Consider the following 21,798-nt stretch of genomic DNA (forward strand, 5'->3'; position numbering starts at 1 on the left):
CGTTCACATACTATTTCTGTAACAAAATGCAAGGCATTTTACTCTGAGGGTATCTTTGAATATGACCATGTGCTCACCGTTTCTCACCCTAGAGTTCAACCGCTGAGGATGAATAGGAGATGGAGACAAACCCCCGTTTATAGACTCCTGGTGGACCTGGCGACAATGGAGGACAGGCACATTATCCTTACCTACAGACTTGATAGGGCCACAATCCAAGAGCTGTGTACCAATTGGAACCAGACCTGATCTCAGCTATTCGCCACCCCACTGGTATCCCCCCTCTTGTGCAGGTCCTGTCAGTGCTCCATTTCTTGGCAAATGGGTCCTTCCAAGTGATAGTGGCCATGGCAGCAGGGATGTCACAGCCTATGTTCTCAAAAGTGCTGACCAGAGTGTTGTCAGTCCTGCTGAAACACATGCGCAGCTACATCGTATTCCCCCAGGAGGAGGATTTGGCAACAGTGAAGGCTGACTTCTATGCACTGGGACATATCCCCAACATCATTGGTGCTATTGATGGTCCACATATTGCCTTTGTCCCTCCTCGGAGAAATGAACAGGTGTTCAGAAATCGAAAGAGCTTTCACTCTATGAATGTGCAGATAGTGTGCCTGGCGGACCACTACATCTCCAATGTCAATGCAAAGTATCCTGGTTCGGAGCATGATGCCTTTATCTTGAGGAATAGCAGCATTCCATATGTGATGTCTCAACTCCAGAGGCACAGGGTGTGGCTAATAGGTGAGCCCAAGGTCCCCACCTAGTGTCTGTTGGTATATGGGTGTGGGTTTGGCCCTTATGGTGAGTGTCTGTCTAACAGGTATCCCTCGATATTTACAGGTGACTCTGGTTACCCCAAACTCTCATGGCTACTGACCCCACGGAGGAATGCCAGGACAAGGGCAGAGGAACGTTTCAATGAGGCACATGGGCGAACAAGGAGCATCATTGAGCGCACCTCAGGCCTCCTGAAGGCCAGATTCCGGTGCCTCCATCTGACAGGTGGATCCCTGTGCTACTCACCCAAGAAGGTGTGCCAGATCATCGTTGCATGTTGCATGTTGCACAACCTGGCCTTGAGACGCCAGGTGCCTTTTCTGCAGGAGGATGTGGCTGGAGATCGTCATGTGGCAGCAGTGGAGCCTGTGGACAGTGACGAAGAGGAGGCAGAGGAAGAGGACGTGGACAACAGAACAACTATAATTCAACAGTACTTCCAGTGATACACAGGTAAGACACTGTAAGTTCACCTTCCATTTCAGTTTTGTGTTGAACATTGTGCATGGCAGCCTGATTTTCCTAATTCTATGGCCACTTACTGTACCCTTTGGCATCTCTATTTTCAGATATCTGTGCCCCACTCTGGCTCCTGGTGAGTTTACCACTGCCCAATACAGGTCATACCTATGTATACATAACTGTACAGTTGAACTGCAATGTTTACAGCTTGTTAAAAGAATACATATTTCAATCAATTGACAGACTCCATACTTGTATTTGTTCCAAGGGTGTTTATTTATGTGCTAATAAGTGGAGGGGGCATTGCAATGGGCTGGGTTGCTGATGGAGGAAAGTCTAGGATAGAGTCCAGTCTATTGGTATCACAGGTGCATTGTCCAAGGGGGCATAGGATTGGAGCAATGGCAGTTCAAGGTGGACAGGGTGACATAGTGAGACACAAGGGTGACAGTCAGAGGAGTCGTATTTCCTGGCGGGGGTCTTGGCAATGTTCTCTGACTTCTGCCTGGATCGCAGGGACCTTTTGCAGGGTAGTTCTCCTCTGGGGAGAGGTGCTGGTGGCCTGTTGTTCCTGTGGTGGGGCCTCCTGTCCACTAGCGTCAGCAGAGGTAGAGGGCTGTTCATTGGTGTGGCTAGTGTCAGGGATCCTTTGGTGTGCCACTGCCTCCCTCATGCTGTTGGCCATGTCTGCCAGCACCCCTGCAAAGGTGACCAGGGTGGTGTGGATTTCCCTCACGTCCTCTCTGATCCCCAGGTATATGTCCCTACTGCAGCCGCTGGGTCTCCTTCAACTTGGCCAGTATCTGGCCCATGGTCTCCTGGGAATGGTGGTATGCTCCCAGGATGTTGGTGAGTGCCTCGTGGAGAGTCGGTTCCCTGGGCCTGTCCTCCCCCTGTCGCACAGCAGTCCTCCCAGCTTCCCTATTGTCCTGTGCCTCTGTCCCCTGAACCGTGCGCCCACTGCCTCTGACCCCAGGTCCCTGATAGTCCTGTGTTTGTGGGGTTGCCTGGGGTCCCTGTAGTGGTGGACACACTGCTGATTGACGTGTCCTGGGGGCAGAGGTTTGGGCCCACTGGGTGGGTGCTGTGCTGGTGTTTTTCTGAGGGGGGATACTTTGCGGTGGTATGGGACTGTGCCTCGGTCACCGACTGTCCAGACATCCCTGATGGGCCAGGTTGGTCATCCAGATCCAGGCATGCAGAGCTGCTGTCATCACTGTGGGCCTTTTCTGGGGGGGGGACTGGATGTTGCTGGCACCTCCTCTCCGTGAAAGCAGTGTTATTTTTACTGCGTGTGACATCTTGTGCATGGGTATGTTTCCCCCTATGGTTGTTATTATCAAGGCAGCTTTGGCTTGTGTGAGTTGTGATTTGGTTGGCTAATGACCCAACCCAACTCAGGCACTTCTGGACAAGATACCACTGGTGAAGAAACTCTGAACCAGACACTGCAACCAGCCAAGAGGAACTGCCTGGCTGCCCAAAGCACTCACCTGGCTACTTTTCTGCAAAGGACTGCTGCCCTGCTGGTGCCTTGCTGCCCTCTGGCTCTGCTGAGATGTGCTCACTAAGGGCATGGATAAAGCTTGCCTCCTTGTCCCCGGGGTGTCCGAAAAGCCCGCAACCTAAAGAGGATCCAATTCAGCGCACCGGAAATCAACGCAGAGCCTGTCTGCATGGAAAATTAGAGACACATCGTCTGTGTGCGCCTGGAGAAACCGACGCACACCTCCCCATTTTCCACTCATCTCCTCCTCTGCGGTCCCTTGCAGAGAATTTGAACCAGGTACTTTGTGCTTGCAAGAGACACTTGTTGCTTTTTAAAGACTAAAGACTCTTTTTTATCATTCTCTAAAGTGATATTTCTACGTGTACGTTTTGACCTGCATTTGACCATATAAATATCATATATTTTTCTAAACACTCTGTGGTGTGTTTTTGTGCTGTTATACTGTGTTATTGCATGAATTATTGCACACATAATTTAAAAATTGCCTTTTAAGTTAAGCCTGACTGCTCAGTGCCAAACTACCAGAGGGTGTGCACATGATGATTTGGATATATATAAAGTCTTTATATATATATATTTTCAGGAACCACTAATCAGCAATAATGAACACAAACCTTGACCAACCTATAGCCAATCATTTTAACCACTTACTATCAGATTTGAAGATTTTTTTTCTGTGAAACATGTTTTAAAGGAAGAACTATTTGGCATCAGAGAAAATTTCTGGACGTACCATTTAAAATGACTGCATCCATGTGGACTGAACATCACTGACAATACCACTTGATGTCTGCATATCTGAAGAGTTCTCAGGACTTCATTGATTACACATTCCAAATGGAATCTTCACTCATGATGCTTTTTGAAAATCCAGCAGTGTCAGCTGTACCATCTTGTACTATCTGAGGAAGGCGGAAGCTTAACGTTGTAGTAGAAATATATTTTTGTGAGATCATCTGTTTGAGTCACTTCTTTCTTGGATATATATATATATATATATATATATATATATATATATATATATAAACAAACTCCAAATACTCGAGGTAAACTCATGTGGCCCAAGAGGGGTGGTGCGAAAACCGGCACGAGCAAGCCGGTAATAATAATTCACCAAAACAAGAAAGAAAAAAGTAAAAATCGCACGCTCAGGATTCAGGGCAAGTGAAAACCATGTTTAATCAAAGCACAACGCGTTTCGGCTGACACAGCAGCCTTGGTCACGTGATATTCACCACCAATCAACCATTGCTAAATACTATTAATTCATAGACATAAAAATAAGACAAACAACAGATACAAGGTACAAGATAAGAACCCAAAAGTACAACCTTATATAACATTACATTATATCTGGATTTTAATAACTGGTGGAATCTATACCAGTACACACAATTGTCAAATATATACATAAATAAATACATATAAATATATAGATATATAATTATGCCACCATGTGACCATATAAAGTAAATATGTAAAGGGATAAAATGTCATATAGAGGCGGAAGGTAAAATTAATTAATACCAAAATAAAACACCGGGCTAATGTATTATCATAAAATATTATCACTTAAAGGCCCAACCGTGAACTATAATCACACAATGCAAAGGATAATTATTATTTTTTATTCCTAAACCACAATGACTACGATAATAATACCCCTATATCGCTTCTTACATGATTAATATTAATACACCAGACCAATAGTATAACATAAATCCTTTTGACATATTCTTATCTTGTAACCTGCACTGCCAACACCCAATAATGTGCAATACGACGAGAGCGGTGGCAAGTAGACATCAGCATTAATTTCAGCCGACCCAATAAATCTGAAAAAGACATATACACGTAATAAATAAATGACCATAACTACCCCAATCTAATCAACTACTGAAACATATCATAAACGCTATATTAATTCTAAAAAAAGAAAAAGAAAAGCAGATAAAACATCTCTTATTTGATATTCAGAAAAAGTTAATACATTCTAATAGTACATTCATCTTTTCATAAATAAAATAATAGTCATCACTACCCGAATTATACCCTATTCTGGTTGTATTTTAATCATCATACAAATGGGTATTCAGTTCTTCCCCAGTATTCAATCCTTTAGGTGTCTTGGTCTCTAGATCTAAAATATATTTTGACTCTTTCTTCCTCAGTATTAATTCCCTATTGCCCCCTCTATGGGATGAAGGGACATGTTCAATACCAAAATAGGACAACTGGGTCCAATCAGAACTATGTTTCTCTCTAAAGTGCCTTGCTACTGGGTAGTGATCATCAGCTGAAGTTATGGCACGCATGTGTTCCAAGATCTGTTTTTTTACACTATGTTTGGTACTCCCAACGTACCACCTTTTACAGGGGCATTCCAATATATAGATCACAAAAGGGGTACTGCATGTTATAAACTGATTAATTAGCCTGTTTTTACCAGGTTTACATAGTGCAAACTGTTTGCGCATAACACTATTACGGCATGCTTTGCAATGCCCACAAGGAAAGAAACCTTGAAGGCCATGGTCTCTAAGTTGAGATGTAGTAGTGATATCATTAGATCTTAACATATCCTGTAAGCTGCGTCCTCTTCTGTACGTAATCTGAGGTCTATTTAGTATCGAATCCCCAATAACTGGGTCACTTTTCAGTATCTTCCAATTTTTTGTAATGATATTCTTAATTTGTTTTGTATCATCGCTAAAAGTCATAATCAGTCTAGTATCATCATTATCATCCAACTTCTGTTTGGGAATATTGTCAAATAAAATATCAGTTCTTTTTGTTCCCTTGATTTTATCGATTGCTTTTTTGATAACCCAATCAGGGTATCCCCGCTGTTTAAATCTCATAATCATCCCTTTTTGCTCAATTGCAAAAGTTTCATCAGTGCTGCTAACCCTTTTAGCTCTTAGCAGCTCTCCATAGGGGATACTCCACTTTAAATTTTCTGGGTGTCCACTTGAAGCATGTAATAAGCTGTTAACTGCTGTGCACTTACGAAAGAGTTCAGTATTGACCTTGTTTCGATCAATCTTTATCAGTGTGTCCAAAAATTCAATAGAAAGCCTGCTCATTTTGTGCGTCAGTCCTATATTCAAATCATTACTGTTTAATTTACCAACAAAATGGGAAGCTTCTTCCTCGGATCCTTTCCAAATAATGAAAAGATCATCAATATATCTTAGCCATAAGATTGCCTGACTAGTTTCTGGATATTTATCTTCATCTTTGAAAATATTCTCCTCCCACCAGCCTAAGAAGAGGCAGGCAAAACTTGGAGCAAAACAAGTGCCCATCGCAGTTCCGAGGATCTGCTGATAAAGGACCCCATTGAACAGAAAGAAATTATTCATCAGACAGTATCTTATCATATCTACTACCATTTCAGTGTGTGCCAGGTATTTAAGTGATCTAGCATCTAGAAAATGTCTGCAAGCTGCAATGCCCATATCATGGTCGATAATGGTATACAGGGAATTGACATCTAAAGTTAGTAACAGGAAATCATCTTCCCAAACAATTCCTTCAAGTTTACCTAAAAAATCCTTAGTATCATGGACATAGGATGGAAGATTGACAACAAATTCCCTCAGAAAATGATCGACATATTTGGAGACATTTTCTAATGCACTACCACATGAGGATACTATAGGTCTTCCTGGTGGATTAGTTCTATCTTTAAGAATCTTGGGAAGAATGTACAACACCGGTAGTTTGGGAAAATCTCTCTTAAGAAAACAATACTCTTCCCACAGTAGTAAGCCTTTATCTTTCCATTCCATAAGTAACTGCCAAATCCCCACAATACTGTTGGTATAACTTTCTTTAGTGGAAACCTTATAGAAATGTGTGTTATTAAGTTGGCACATAACTTCCTTAATGTATTTTTGTTTATCCATAAGTACTATATTGCCGCCCTTATCTGTAGGGCAGACAATAGTGTCTGTATCGCTTGACAAAGTTGTAATAAAATATTTTTGAGATTGTGTTAAATTGTAATTGCATTTGGATTTAAACCATGTTCTATGTCGAAATTGGATCAAATCTTTTACCACCACATCATAAAATGTATCGATATTATCATGATTCATGATAGGAAAGAATGTAGATCTTGGCTTAAATCCAGTGGGGACAGACACATCATACGTAATATTTAAATCATCAAGGATTTGATAAACATTCCTAGTTGTGATAGAATCTACAACATTGTTCTCCAGTTCATACAATGCAATCAGAGAGTCCACATCACTGATATTAAGAACATCATGGGAAACATCCCTCTGGGGGCCTCCAACCCTCACATCGGGGGAGTTTTTTTGTTTAAACCATTTTCTCAATTTCAGTTTTCTAATAAATTTTAAAAAGTCAATCCTTGTCTCAGCATAGTTAAAACGTTCTATAGGGCAGAAAGAGAGGCCTAAACATAGTGTAGATGTATCACTATCAGATAACACAAAGTTAGATAAATTCACAATAGTTTTATTCACCATGTTTTCATCCATTATGTTAGTATGTTGGAGCTTCTTGTTATTTTTCCCACTTGCCCCATATCGAAATTTGTTCTTTTTGTGGTTTCTGACTCTCTCTCGCCTCTTCTGATTCCGCCTCGTCTTCCTCTTCGGCCTGATGTCCTGCCTTTGTAATCGGAGCTCTGTCCATGCTGGTTCTCTGTCGGCCTACCAGGAGGATTTTGTTTGTCTTTATGCAGTTTAGGCAAGAGATATAGTACTGGGATTCTCGGATGATCACACTTTAGAAAACGATATTCATCCCATTCCAATAGACCCCTATCTCTCCAATCAACTAGTTTCCCATGATATTGAAGACTAGACATTTTCAACTCTGCCTGATTAGCATAGACATAACAATTATGATCACTCAACTGGCGTATTCCTTCCCCCAAATATTGCATCTTACTGAGAACTACTACCAGATTAAACTTAACTCACGAGGTGGTGATAGACAGAAGATGTTACGGGTTCTTGAATCAAAATACATCATTAAATTTATGAATCTGTCTCCCAATGGGTTAAATTTAAGTGAAGAGATGAATACTCATCTTGGTAGTTAAATGATTATTTACTGGATTTTCTGTTTTCTTTTCGAGCTTTCTTTGATATTTATGTATTAGTTTTGCAAAGATTATTGGTTCTATTTTTGATATGAAGCTTTATTTGGGGGTGTTTGTGGTTTCACTGTATCTAATTTTGATAGAGACATGAAATATAGTAGGATTGTCAAGTACAATATATAAGGTTACACAGTTAATAATTGAGGAATTGAACATGTAACTTGCAGCAGTTGTATATATTTAAGGCAACTATATTATAATATGGATATACTTTTGATACTATGGTCTATGTAACCGTTACAAGATGGCGCTTACTTTTGTACTTGGACATATATTTGTATGTTGATCTAAGTCCTTCTTTTGTGTCTATGTATTTGTATTTATGTCTGCTGTATGTAGTATTCCCCCATCCGTGAACAAGGCTACCGCTGAAACGCTTTGGGAGGAGGACCATTTTTCTTTCTTTTAATATATTTTGGAACTGTCTGTTTTGCGTCTTGATTTCTTGTCCTAATTGGGTGAGATATACTGATTAAATATTAATGGGATTCCCGATCCCATGTCAAGACCGCCGCACACGAGCCTCGATAAGTCGGGGTTTCTTCTGATGATATATATATATATATATATATTTATATATATATATATATATATACATATATATATATATATATAAATAAATATAAATATATATATATATCTCCAAAACAAACAATTGCCAATTGATGCGTTGCACTCCAGGAGAGTTTTATTGCTTTATCCCAAAGTGTACTTTGAACGATACCGCCACCAATGCGTTTCAACCTCTCGGTCTTGTTCACAGTTTATAAAAAACACCTTCCCATGAGCCTCTTTTATAATTTTTCAGCTTACTACCAACCCAGTGCATTGTGGAACATGTAGTCTCAACCAAATTACATAAAACACAGAACATTTAAAAATCCAAAACCATTACTTTTCATCACCCATTTACCATAATACTACTAAAAAATAGTAATAACACTAAAAATAATAAAGATCAAACACAAAAGAAAAGAAAAATTAGAAGTTGAAAATAGACCCATCATCTAATACCATGTAGGTGTGAGAGCTATTAACAAAGGAAAAACTATTGAATACAATATATCAGGGGAATATCCTATTGTTCTGAAAAAACGCTATATACGGGGTAAGTTTATATACCTTATGTTCCTTCTTCTAATATATACAATTACCATTATTTCAGGGTCAAATCTATATTGTACATATTCATTTGCATATACATATATTGCTTTATCCCCTTATCTCACAACACTTTGATATTCATTCCCTACCGGGCCTTCCTTAAATTTGTGTTATTTCTTAAATAATGACATATTTTGTCACAGTGTATATTCTTCACAGGTGGTAATTAAGTTCTTCATCCCAATTGAGACCCCTCGGGTCTTTGTTTTGAACTGTATTAATAATCGTGATTCCAAACGCCTTAACCTTAGCTCCCGATCCCCTCCTCTCTCGTTTTTTTTCAACAGTTGCAATATCAAAGAACTTCATGTTTGTCCAGTTTTTATCCTTATGTATACTCAAATGTTTTGCCACAGCATAGTTCAAATCTTTGTTGTGCACAGCTCTTATGTGTTCTAATATCGTTGTTTTAAGGGGCAGATCGTGCTCCCCACGTAGCTTAACCCACATCCACACTCAATTATATACACTACGTGGGTAGTGTTACACGTAGTTCTTTTAGTAATCCTAATTGGATTGCCTTTATGATCCTCATATTCTCTTGTATTTACCTCTGTGCGATAGGCTTTACACTTCCCACAACATGTGAAACCAGTTGTCTGAGTTTGTAGCCAATTAGGAGACTTTGTCAACTGGAAGTGACTGTTCACCAAGAGATCTCGTAAGGATGATACCTTCTCATATGTAACCATCGCTCTTGCTCCAACCAGTTTTCCAACATCTGGATCCTTTCTTATGATGTCCCAATATTTATTGAGATATTCAAAATCAAATGATTTTCTTTGCTCTATGTCAAAATCATTCTTATGGTAGAATCTTTATTTACTTTCTTCTGTGTGGATTTATTTAAAGTTTCTTCTCTTGTTCTAGATCTCGCTTTTTGTTCTCCAAGATTTATATCTTTTTCCTTGTATTTTCTCTGAATAAATCTTTGTTGAGTTTCTATAAATTTGGATTCCATTTCTTTTTCTGTAGAACAGTTCTGTTTCATCCTAATAAATTCTCAATATGGCTTACTTTTCCTCAGAGACATCGGATGGAAACTGTCACCATGCAATATGCTGTTTGTCGAGGTAGCATTTCGATGTAGAGTGATCTCGATGTTATCATTTTCTATCTATACTTGAACATCCAAAAATTGAACGGATTCAGAGCTGATATTTTAACTTGTCATTTTTCTTTTCTTTTGTGTTTGATCATTATTATCTTTAGTGCTGTTAGTATTTTTTGGTAGTATTATGATAAATGGGTGATGAAAAGTAATGGGTTTGGATTTTGAAATGTTTTGTGTTTTATGTAATTTGGTTGAGACTACATGCTCTACAATGCACAGGGTTGGTAGTAGGCTGAAAAATTATAAAAGAGACTCATGGGAAGGTGGTGTTTATAAACTGTGAACAAGACCGAGAGGTTGAAATGCGTTGGAGGTGGTATCATTCAAAGTACACTTTGAGATAAAGCAATAAAACTCTCCTGAAGTCCAACGTATCAATTGCTTGGCAATTGTTTGTTTTGGAGATTGTAGAGGAATGGTACTTTCCTCAGGGATAAACCAGTGAATTTGCGCGCCACAAGTCGGACCGTTTGATGGATTATATATGTATATATATATATATATATATTTACATTCACTGAAAAAAGCCAAAGGTTACAGGGACATTAAGTAACAAAAACTCGCACTCTAAGGTAACTATAACTCGTGCCTTCACCATGCACAGTTGTCTCATCAATAATTTTGTTGCAAATGTTGCAGTGATATGAAATATGGCATAGAATATGTCATCAATAATATATGTTGAGTAATTTGTTCTGCATGGCGAAGGTGCAAGATATAGTTACCTTCGGGTGCGAGTTTTTGTTACTTGAAAGAACACTAACTATAACTGCTGAATTTCTATGGTTTTGTACAAGTAAATTCAGAACTATAACGTCCCTGTTACCTTTTTGTTTTTTTCAGTGAATTTCTATGTTTTTTTTTATGTATAATAATTTTAATTGCTAGACATGAATCCAACCACTGCCATGCACAGTCTTTGGCTGTGTGCAGCAGGGGTTGGCCACTGGGCCTGCCCTCTGGCCAGGTCCTGAGGCCAACCCCCTATAAGCACTCAACCTTGCGCCATCCACAGCCTTCTCCCATGCATAGTAGGGGTTGCGTGGAAGGGCTGGCCTGCAGCCAGTCCCTGTGGCTAACCCCTCTAACCACCCAACCCGATGTTGTGCATGGCCCATTGTGCATGTACTCTGGGTGAGAGAGGGTGTGTCTGGGGGTAAGAGTGGCTGTCAGAGTGTCTGTCTCAGTGCGAGAGTGCATACATCAGTGTCATACTGGGTGCTTCAGTATCTGCATGGGTCTGTGAGTGGGTCATCAGGGTGTCATTGGGTCTGTGAGTGGGTGTTTGATGGTCTGAGTAGGTGTGTGAGTGAGTTTGTAACTGTTTGAGGGTGTCTTTTTTTTCGTTTTCTTTTTTTTATTCTATTTTTATTAAGTTTAACAAGTAACAAAACCAGCCCCTCCCACAAGAATGACGAAAGCAATTTCTTATATATGCCAGCACAGTAATCAAAGAACAGATATATATATATATATCAGCGCATCCTATATCAATTACATGGAGCAATCAGCCCCTATACCCAGTCTGACATATCCAGTTTCTGCACCCACCAATGGGCGTGCTGAAAGGTTGACTATCATAAAGGCAAGGAACAGCATCTGAGATATATCTGTAGGGCTGTAAAACACCACCCACAACAAACAGTAAGAGATAAAGAAAGGTAAGGATAAAGAGAGACGCAAAAAGCCAATACAATCATCCATTCCAGTACATCGGCAAAGGCACATGGATGTTAGAGGCAGGGTTCTAAACCTCTGTACTCGTGGCAAGGTGCAGCTCACCATCTACAGTCTCACAAGTTGGACTCTAAGAAAGAGCGCAGCGGAGCCCATATGTCCCTAGGCCAGAATCCCTCAGGCATCAACTCCCAAAAGATCATTAGTTGTTCTTGGCAAAACGAGGCATCCCGCAGCCAATCAGATCCTCGGGGGGCCGCCCACGTCCCCAGCACATCGCGACTCTGCACTTAGCCAACAGCAGCAGTAGACCCACCAGCCTCCCATGAGCTAACGGTATCTCCTCAACATAGCCGAGAAGTGCAAGTTTAGGGGTAAAAGGCAAGACAAGTCATCTCCTCAATCATCTGCAGCACCTCAATCCAGTAAGCACGCACGTCCGCACAGCTCCATGCTAGATGTAGAAAATCTGACTCCGGGGCACCACACCTTTCGCAACAAGAATCCGCGCGCAGACCCATACCCTGAAAACTACGGGAGGGTGTAATATAAGCGATGCAAACATTTGAAATGGATAAGGCGCAGCCTATAATTGGGGGACAGCGCCCTCATATGCGCACAGCATTTTCTCCACATCTCAGCAGATATGGCCTCACCAATGTCCACCTCCCAGTGCGCCTTGGCAGTAATCTCTGTCCCCATCTTCTCGCTCTGCAAGCAATTATATAGCTTAGTAATAAGCTTGCACAGTGGTTGCGCTCAATACATTAACTCCAGTGCCTGACACACCAACGGGGCCTCAGGGAAACGTGCACAGAGCATCGCACCAATGCACAGCACATACAACCGATGTAACGCAGTGTCTCGTCCGTCCCCCAGCGCTATCTCCAATGCAATAAACCACCCCTCCACTAACCAGTCTCCCAATGTAGTTAAGTTACATTCACAGAGAAATTCGCACAGCCGGGCATCCCGAAACATCCACTCATCTGCAACATCAAGTACCGACATCGATGGGGCGAATGGCTCACGCACACCAGCCCGACGCAGCAATGCAGTCCAGGCCCGGGCCGTACAGGCCACTGTGTCCACCCCACGCAACCTGGGCCGAGACGGGTTCCCAATCACCCGCAACACTCGGTCCGGCCACACTGCATCACTTTCTGGCACAAGATGTGGCAAATATAGTGAGGGACGTATCCAGAAATGTGAAAAGTGAGCCTGCGCGCAGTAGTAGTAAAGCTCCAAATCCGGAGCAGCAAGGTCACCCAATTCAAATGGGAGTGTCAGCTTTTCCCAGGAAATTCTGTGCTGCCTTCCAGCCCAAGCTAGCCATATCAATGCGGAGCGGAGTCTCTGCAAAAAGCTTGCAGTTAGAACAAGAGGTAAGTTCACAAACAAGTATAAAAATTTGGGCAGCACCACAATTTTAGCTATCGCGATACGTCCAGTAAGCGAGAGCGGCAGCGAGCGCCACATCTCTACCTTGTCTTCCAGCCATGCTATTGCCTAATCATAGTTTGCAGACCAGATCGTCTCCACCTCTCTACTCAGCCAGACGCCCAGATAGCGCACCGGGCCATCAGCCCATCCAATAGAGTACCTGGAGGAAAATCGTGGCGTTCCCACTGAGAGGGGCATCACCACCGACTTGGACCAGTTGATCGTAATTCCGGAGAAAGTGCCAAACCGTACTATCTCATCCAGCAGAGTATCAAGATGATTCCACGGCTCGCAAACATACAGAGCAATATCGTCCGCATACATCGATATTAATATTGGGCGTTGGCAAAACACCAGCCCTCTATGATTATGGTGCTGTCTCAGACATACCGCGAGCAGCTCCATTGCTATTGCAAAAAGCAGCGGAGATAGAGGGAAACCCTGTCAAGTCCCCTGAGCCACCCGAAAGGAGGCAGAAACAATTCTGTTTACTCGCAGCCTAGCAGTAGGCTCCGAATACAGCAAGTAAATCAATTGTACAAACCTTGCGCTCATTCCTACTCTGGCTAGTAGCGCAAACATATACGTCCACACCAGAGAATCAAAAGCCTTAGTAGCGTCTAAAAACACCGACACCACATCATCCTCAGCTTCAATCGTAGTCGCGACAGCAAAGTACATACGTAGATTATATGGCGTAGACCGGCCCGGTACAAACCCAGACTGATCCGGTAACCCCAGCTTCGGGAGCAAAGGCTGTAATCGCGCCGTTATCATCTTAGGTAAGATTTTATTATCAATATTGATCATGGAGAGCAGTCGATATGAGTCACAGCTGCACGGATCCTTACCAGGCTTTAGAATTGTGACAATCAAGGCCTCGCAGAGAGAGGCGGTAAGAACCCCAATCTCATTAGACTCCACGTAAACCTCCAAAAGGTGTGGCGCTAGGATATCCGCATATTCTTTATAAAAGGAAGGAGTTAGGCCATCCAGACCAGGAGCCTTATCCCCTGGCAAACCGCGAATCGCCTGTTTTACATCTTCCACAGAGAAAGGAACATCAAGATAGTACCTGTGCGAATCATCAATCCACAGCAAACTAATAGAGGAGAATTAGTCCTGTGCCGCTTCAACGTCCAGTCCAGAAGGCTCTGCATACAATTCCACAAAAAAATCAGTGAAGACCCACATTATTCCATCGGCTCCCACCACCCGCTGGCCAGACGCTCTATTCAATTCTACAATGTAGTTACTGGACCATGGCTTACGCAGCATACTCGCCAATGTACGCCTCGCCCTCTCTCCCTCCCCGTATCTCCTTGCCTTGGCATGTTTCCCCAAAAAACAGATCTCGCGCAAAGCAGCCTCCTCATACTGTGACACAGTGCCTCTCAAGCCGCCAGTGTATCCACAGACCAGTCCACAACCAGATATTTTTCCATTTCTACTATCTGAGCCTCTAGGTCCGCCAAATCCCGCTGCAGCATCTTCAACATGCAATGCTGTTTAGAGAGGCATATACCACGAATTACCACCTTAAATGTCTCCCAGAGAGTTCTTGTCGAATTCACCAACCCGCAATTCTCAGCAAAATAATGAATAATGGCCTCACGAACTTCCTCCCGAAACACCTGATCCCGTAGTGCCCCATGCGGTAAGCACCACGTATATGCACATCCATGACCCCCCGGCACTGCCAGCACCAACTTGACCGGCGAGTGATCCGACAGGGTACGCACCATGTGCTCAACTGACTGCGTCCAGAGCTCCACATCCCTCGTACCCAGCCATCTATCAATGCGGGACCAGCTATTATGAACATAATTAACACAGGTTGCTTCCCATGCTTCGCCCTCTATACATCCACCAGAGCACCCTCATCCATTACAGATGACAGGGCCTTAGCAGCTGCGATGTGCTGCACCCTGGCTAGGCTTTTGCAGTCTGCCCCTGGGTCCAGGATTACATTGAAATCTCCTCCCCAGAACAATGGAGCGTTCCCCAATGCCACAATCAGCCGCCACACTTCTCTGAAAAATTTGGGGTCATCGGTATTAGGACCATAAATCGCAACAAGCCTGCATGCTCTATCTAATAAAGTGCCACTCAACATGACGTATCGACCATTGGGGTCCACTATTGCCCTCTGATTGCGCCACTGCAGTCCCTTCCGCAGCAGGATCGCCACCCCTCTTGCATAGAGCGAGAACACCACTCTGTGGTACTCTCCGATCCAGCCAGCCTTCAACCGATTCTGTGTCGCCGCCACTAAATGAGTCTCCTGGAGCATGCATATGTCAATCTCATGCCGCTTCACATAAGCAGACAGTAGCCGTACCTTACGCCCGTCATTCAGTCCACGCACATTCCAAGTAAGACAGCGCACCGGCGTCACATCTTCCCCCCCCAACCACACAGACCCCCCCAATCGGGTCAAAGCAGAGATCCCACTCACCCTCAAATCTGTAACCCCAAACACAGCAATTAACATAACAGAAGGACTCATTCAAGGGGCATGAGCCAGGCCATCCAAACCACCATCCCAAACGGGACGGGGGGCAAAGGGCCCACTAACTAAGGGCCCACTAACTAATGATACATCAGAGCAGCCCATAGAAATAATTAGCACAGTAACATGGCACCCCCATATAGCCTCCAGAGAGATAACCCCAACCATCACCATCCCACCATTTTAGTCATTATCACTTAGTGTATCTCTCTCAGCTCCAGAGGCCTCCGGACCTTCCGACACTGTCTATTTTGGCACTGTTTTGGCAAATTTAGCTGCCAATTTTGGGTCCGTGAAAAAATGCAATTTGCCCCCATGCTGCACTCTCAGCTTCACAGGGTAAATGAGAGAGTATCTAGCGTCTGTCTAACTCAGAGTGCGTTAAATCGGCAAAAAAGCTCTACGAGTAGCCTGTACCCTTGGGGAATAATCAGGAATAAACTCAGTTCAGTGTTCTTGTAAATCACCGGCCTCCATTTCCTCGCCAGCCTGAGAATAGTATCCCTGTCACAGTAATTCAACAATCGATCAGTAATAGGCCGTGGTGGCGTACCACGGGGAGGCAGAGGACCCAACGATCTATGAGCTCTCTCTACCATCAGCAGCTGGGAGAGTTCTCCAGGAAAAAGGTCAGATAGCATGGATTCAACAAAATCCTCCATACTCCCCATGTCCGTGGACTCCGAAAGGACAACTATGCGAATGTTATTGCGGCACGACCGTGCCTCCAAATCCTCATTTTTGTTACGAATCACTTCCAGTACGCACTCCATATGTGGCAATTGTTCCCCGTCTCCACGACGCTGATCCTCCAGCTCCGACAAATGTGCCTCCAGGTGGTCACACAGGGAATCATGATCATCCACCCTAGCCTTAATCTGGTCCATTTGCTCCGTCAGGTGATCAAGCTTAGCGTCAATGCCAGCAAGGCTATTCTTGAGGTCCAGAAATATAGCCTTGACTAAAACAACTGTGGCCCCCTCCTCCACTGGCATCTCCTCCGACTGGGAGCAAGAGATTCCGCCCTTCTTCCTACCCCCTTCAAATGTGAGCTTCGCCTGTCTCTGCTCCGCCTTTTCCATTTTCTGCCCCTACGTGGATCCAGCAGCCAGAGACTCTCTCCACCGCTGACTCAAGTAGACAGCATAGGATACGAGATCCGCGCAGCCAGAGAGCACCACCTAACTTCCCCAATGCGGCAGCACCAGCTTGGCACCACCAGGGTGAAGGGCAGCACCCCGGCCCCAAACACAGTCATTCCACCAGTTCCCGCCAGTCAGTAGGGCACCCCAGCTCATCTATTCGGTCCAGCCATCCCTTACATGCCTCAGCACTTAATGCACTGACCTGCCGTAGCCGGGGTCCCAACAACCGTGGATCCAAATCACATCAACGTACTCCATGTGGCGGCTGCCGTGCCTTCGATGCAGATGCAGCCCAATAAATATGGTCCCAGAGGCTGAATCAAATCCAAGCAGCCCCCCCAGCACACTAGGAGGCCCGCCGTCCGACCAAACCACCGAAGGAGCCTCCAGCTGGGGAGCCCAAATCGCCCACCTGCTCAACGCAGCCGCCGCAGCTGCCGATTCCCAGCATCAGGCAGCAGGATCCTTCACTATAGACGCTCCAGGGCCCTCTAGGATCGCAATCCCCCAGCAGCAAGGTCACGCTCACCTCCACCGGAGCCGGGCCCGTGCACAAGGGCAGGGAGCCACTCCCCTTACTGAGGCCCGAGCCACACTCCTGAGCGGCCCCAGCGGCAGCCAGCCACCCAGCACTTGTCTTTTCCTGCCAGTGGAAGTCTGGAGCGCCCGCACCGGAACCTAGCGCATGCCCTGCTCCCCTCAAAGCCGCGGTCTGCCCCGACCGCTGATCCGGCCTCAAGAGGGCGAGCCCACCGCTCACCTCCTCGACTCAGCCGCCAACACCGCAAACAGCACTGCCCATCCAGTGGGACCTGTAGGGGGAGACAGCGCGCCCCCCGGCACAGCACGATCCGCCCGACTGCAGGCCCCGCCTCACTCACAGGCTCCACTGAGTCTCCTGTGCCCACAGGCTTGCCTCTTCTCTGTTAGGCGTATTCAGCGCCTACTGCCACCACTAGCCACCGCACAGGTGGCCCACAGCTCAAGCAGAGCCTCCGGGGGACGCCCCCACAGAAATCTGCACACAAAAGGCCACTCTCCAAGATAAATTTATGAGTTAGGCCCCCCGCCCAGCAGAGCCTCACAAGGTAACGTCCATCTTGCTGGTCGACCTAGCCATGCCCCCAACTGTTTGAGTGTGTCTAAGTGGGTGCATGAGGATCAGACTGGGTTGTGAGTTAATGCATGAGGGTCTGAGTGGGTCTGTGAGTGTGTGTGTCTGAGTGGGTCTGTGAGTGGGTGCATAAGTGTCTGAGTGGGTGTGTGAGTAGGAGAATTGATTGAAAGAGAGACAGAGAGAGAGAGAAAGAAAATGAGAGGGAGAGAGATATAGAGGGGGAGAGGCTTTGTCCTCTGATATACTTAGAATGAGTTGTTTGTCTCCAATTTAAAATAAAATAAAAAAAGTATTTAAAAAAATATATATAATCATTGTTTTTTAAAAAAGAAAATGGAAATGAGTCCAGCTAGATTCAAACCCCCAAAGCTCAGTGTGAAGTTTTACAACCTTCAAGCTGAGCTATGGGGGTTTATTTTTTGGTTCATTTTGTTTGCCCTTTATGGGCTTTCAGGGCAAATACAATAACACAATAGTAACTCTCCTTGGAGACATATTTTTCCACTGCTGATAAGGATGTGACCATAAAAAAATTATTCTTCAATGCTAACAGTCTGTGGAGCTGTCCTATGCCGGGAATGGATGAATTTTCCAAGGATTCTGACCTATAGCATGTTTGTAGATGGCTCTTAGAAACACCCGCCAATAACAAGTACAGGTTCTTTTGATGAAGATTGCATGAACGTAAACAGAAACTAAGTAGAGCTTTCCTAGTTAAAAAGTAATTCTGAAGAAGTCATTGAGTCTTACAAGTGGGGACTTATAACTTATGTGTTAGAGAAAAGAGAGAAGAGGGCCGATCCCTGTAGCACTCCACTGCATTGGCTTAGGTCAGGTTGAAAATAGGGCAGTGCCACCCTCCTTGTTCTGCTCATCATACAGAATCTGACACATTCCAAGGCCTTTCACTGAGGTCTTGAGTATTCTAATCTACTAGAAGTATAGCATGTTTCGCTGCGTCAATGACAGCTGATATTTCTAATAAAATGTTTGCACCAACAGCAATTTTGAACTCTTACAATCACTTTATTCATGCTTGAAGTGATTCACTACCCATTGTAGGGTAAAAGGCCAGTTGGGGTGTATAAAATGTATGCAGTCGCTCAACGAATTGCTGTGATTGATTGAAGATATCACTTCTAGTACTAAGCATAGTTTGTACATGTTAGATTAGAAGTATAGCTGTCTTTATCAACTGGATTGCGTTGTGTGCTTTTCAAAAGCGATTTCACAACTGCTGTCTTAAAAGGGGGCAGAATAGAGTGATGGGTGGTGACCCTCAACAGTGGAGGGGCATCATGCTCAAGGCAATCCCAGTGGCAGGCACTGTAATATATCACAATGTTCTTAGGCTCATATTCCAAAGCTCTCAATCATGGCTGGTTAACAGATTGTATAACGGGTGTGACAGAGAGCTCTGGAGTTAAGGCTGAAGGCAATGCATGTTTCTCACAGTGCCTGTCAGTGGGTCAAAAAGATAAAAATAAAATGAGAAATGTACTTAACTACTCTTCCGTGTCCTTGTCTTTATTGCACGTCAGTGTGAATCCTCTTGGAGCCTCAGTCAACTCTCCTCCATGAATCCAGACACTGCTATCATGCTTCTGATAATGTTAAGCAGCATGAGTGCAGTGTCTGGGTTGGCTAGAGTGGGCTGCCTCCATGCTCCAGCAGGCAGAGAGAGCCTGGGCCTGCTCTCCATTCAGCTGTGTAAGACAGCTAGGTGGAGAGGTTTAAAGTGTTCATGCCAGGCTGGCCCTGGCAAGACAACCGGTCAATGTGACAGGTGCACTTTAAACTGGAGTGAGCACCTCCCCTGCTGCCAGTCAGCAGAAATTACCCCACCCTCATGCTGAGAGCAGTGAAAACTAAAATGGTAATTCATTTTATTACCATTTTCTTTTTGGATGCACTGGCAGCAGTGAGGCAAAGCTCCTCCACCCTTAAGGAGGGGCCTCTGATGGCAGATTAGTGATGTTTTACTTCTCCAAGAAAGTCTCACAGAGAGTTAATTCTGAGGTGCTCAGTTCGGGGTCAGCCAGGTTAAATGAGGTAATTGATTGTGTAATTAATTTTTACTTTTTGTTCAACATATTTATACTACTGGATTGCCATTCTACCTCAGAGTGTGATGGTAGTCGCTTTGTTTGTATCGAACCAAGCTGTTGAATGGTTACATTTTGTAAAGGGGAACATTGAGTTTTATCACAAATGAAAAGGCAAGCCTATGTGCCCCTTTTTTCAATTTGTTGTGTGTTCTCTGCATACGAGTGTCTCTACAAAACCAATTGAATTGTTTGATCTTGCTATTTTGTATGGCATTTGTGTTTATGTTCTTACAACTCGATTACCACAGGTGTGAATGATTTTACTTTCGCCTGTTGTTTAATAAATGGCTTGCAACCACATGAAGAGGTTTACTTTACTGGGTTGTCAAGTATCCAGTCACAAATCTTGGTCGGATTATGTCAGAATTTAAAGTTTTGTGTCCTGGCATTTTATTTTGTACTACGACATTTGTTAGGTTAATTGATTAGTACCAGAGTAGTGGGTAAAAAGAATTGTGAAAAAAAATCACATCGTGATGTGACAAAGTGAGAAGGACTGAGGTAATTATTTACCCATGTTCTTGGCATCTATTATATTCAGGATTTTGAGTCTTCAACAGCAGAATTTTAAAATGCAAAGCAACCATAGAGTCAAAACTAGTCTAAAGCTTAATTTGTAATGAGCAATGCACCTGTAGATTAATTTCTCAGCACTGCCCTATTGGTTTTGTAATATTGGAAGCATCACACACAGTAGCCCCTGTCTCTGCTGTGTTAGAAAAATGAACTTAAGTGGACAATTTTACTCAAGGAATTTGACAGTGGTTATTCGTACCCACTAAGCTGTCTCCTTTTTCAAATCAGTTAAATGTTTTTGTCAGCCAGTATCTGATCTAAATCATTCAACTACATTCATGATTTAAGCATTGTAGAGTGACATTTTATTTACTTTTGTGACATAGCGGTGTGAAGATCCTGGAGCAACAGATCTGCCTAATTGGCAGATGACTCATGGCTGCTTTTCTGTTTTGCCAAGTGTCCCTTGCTCCATCATAATGAGTGTGTCAAAGTGTTGTGGCCAGGGGATTGTAAGTAACTGTTGTGATTAGGCAGAGAAGGTGACACATAACTAGTGTGGCATGCTTCTGTAAGATGGATTTTATACATGGACATGGATTTGGGACATGTACTTTAGATTTATGTTGTCTATTTTATTAATACTGCCATATTTTAATTATTTGTTTCTTTTGCTTTAGGCGTCATTGCATAGAGGTAACGTTCGTGACATGACACCTTCAGTTTTAAAAAGACATACTGTGAAATCATAAGCAATAACATGTGTGCACACTTTTACTGTTTACGCTCACCAGAATTAATGTAGAATTTCCACAGTTTTAATGGGTAAAAAAATCTATATTTTATTAAAGGCACAGAGGCTAGTGTTATGCAAAATCCCTTCAACAAAACAATCAGAATTAGAACCTTAAACATTCTGTTACTTCTTAGAACATGCATATAACCCTGGACCTTGCAGCCACCTTTCTTCTTTTTGCTGCCAAATAACTCAATGTCCAATTGAACATGCAAAAAAACAAACAAAAATTCTTCTGCTGTTTATCCATAAATGATTTCCATAACATCCACAGTCCTTTCTCTATAGACACCTTATTAACTTTATACCAG

This window comes from Pleurodeles waltl, chromosome 2_2, assembly GCF_031143425.1.
Source record: "Pleurodeles waltl isolate 20211129_DDA chromosome 2_2, aPleWal1.hap1.20221129, whole genome shotgun sequence".
Classification (NCBI taxonomy): domain Eukaryota; kingdom Metazoa; phylum Chordata; class Amphibia; order Caudata; family Salamandridae; genus Pleurodeles; species Pleurodeles waltl.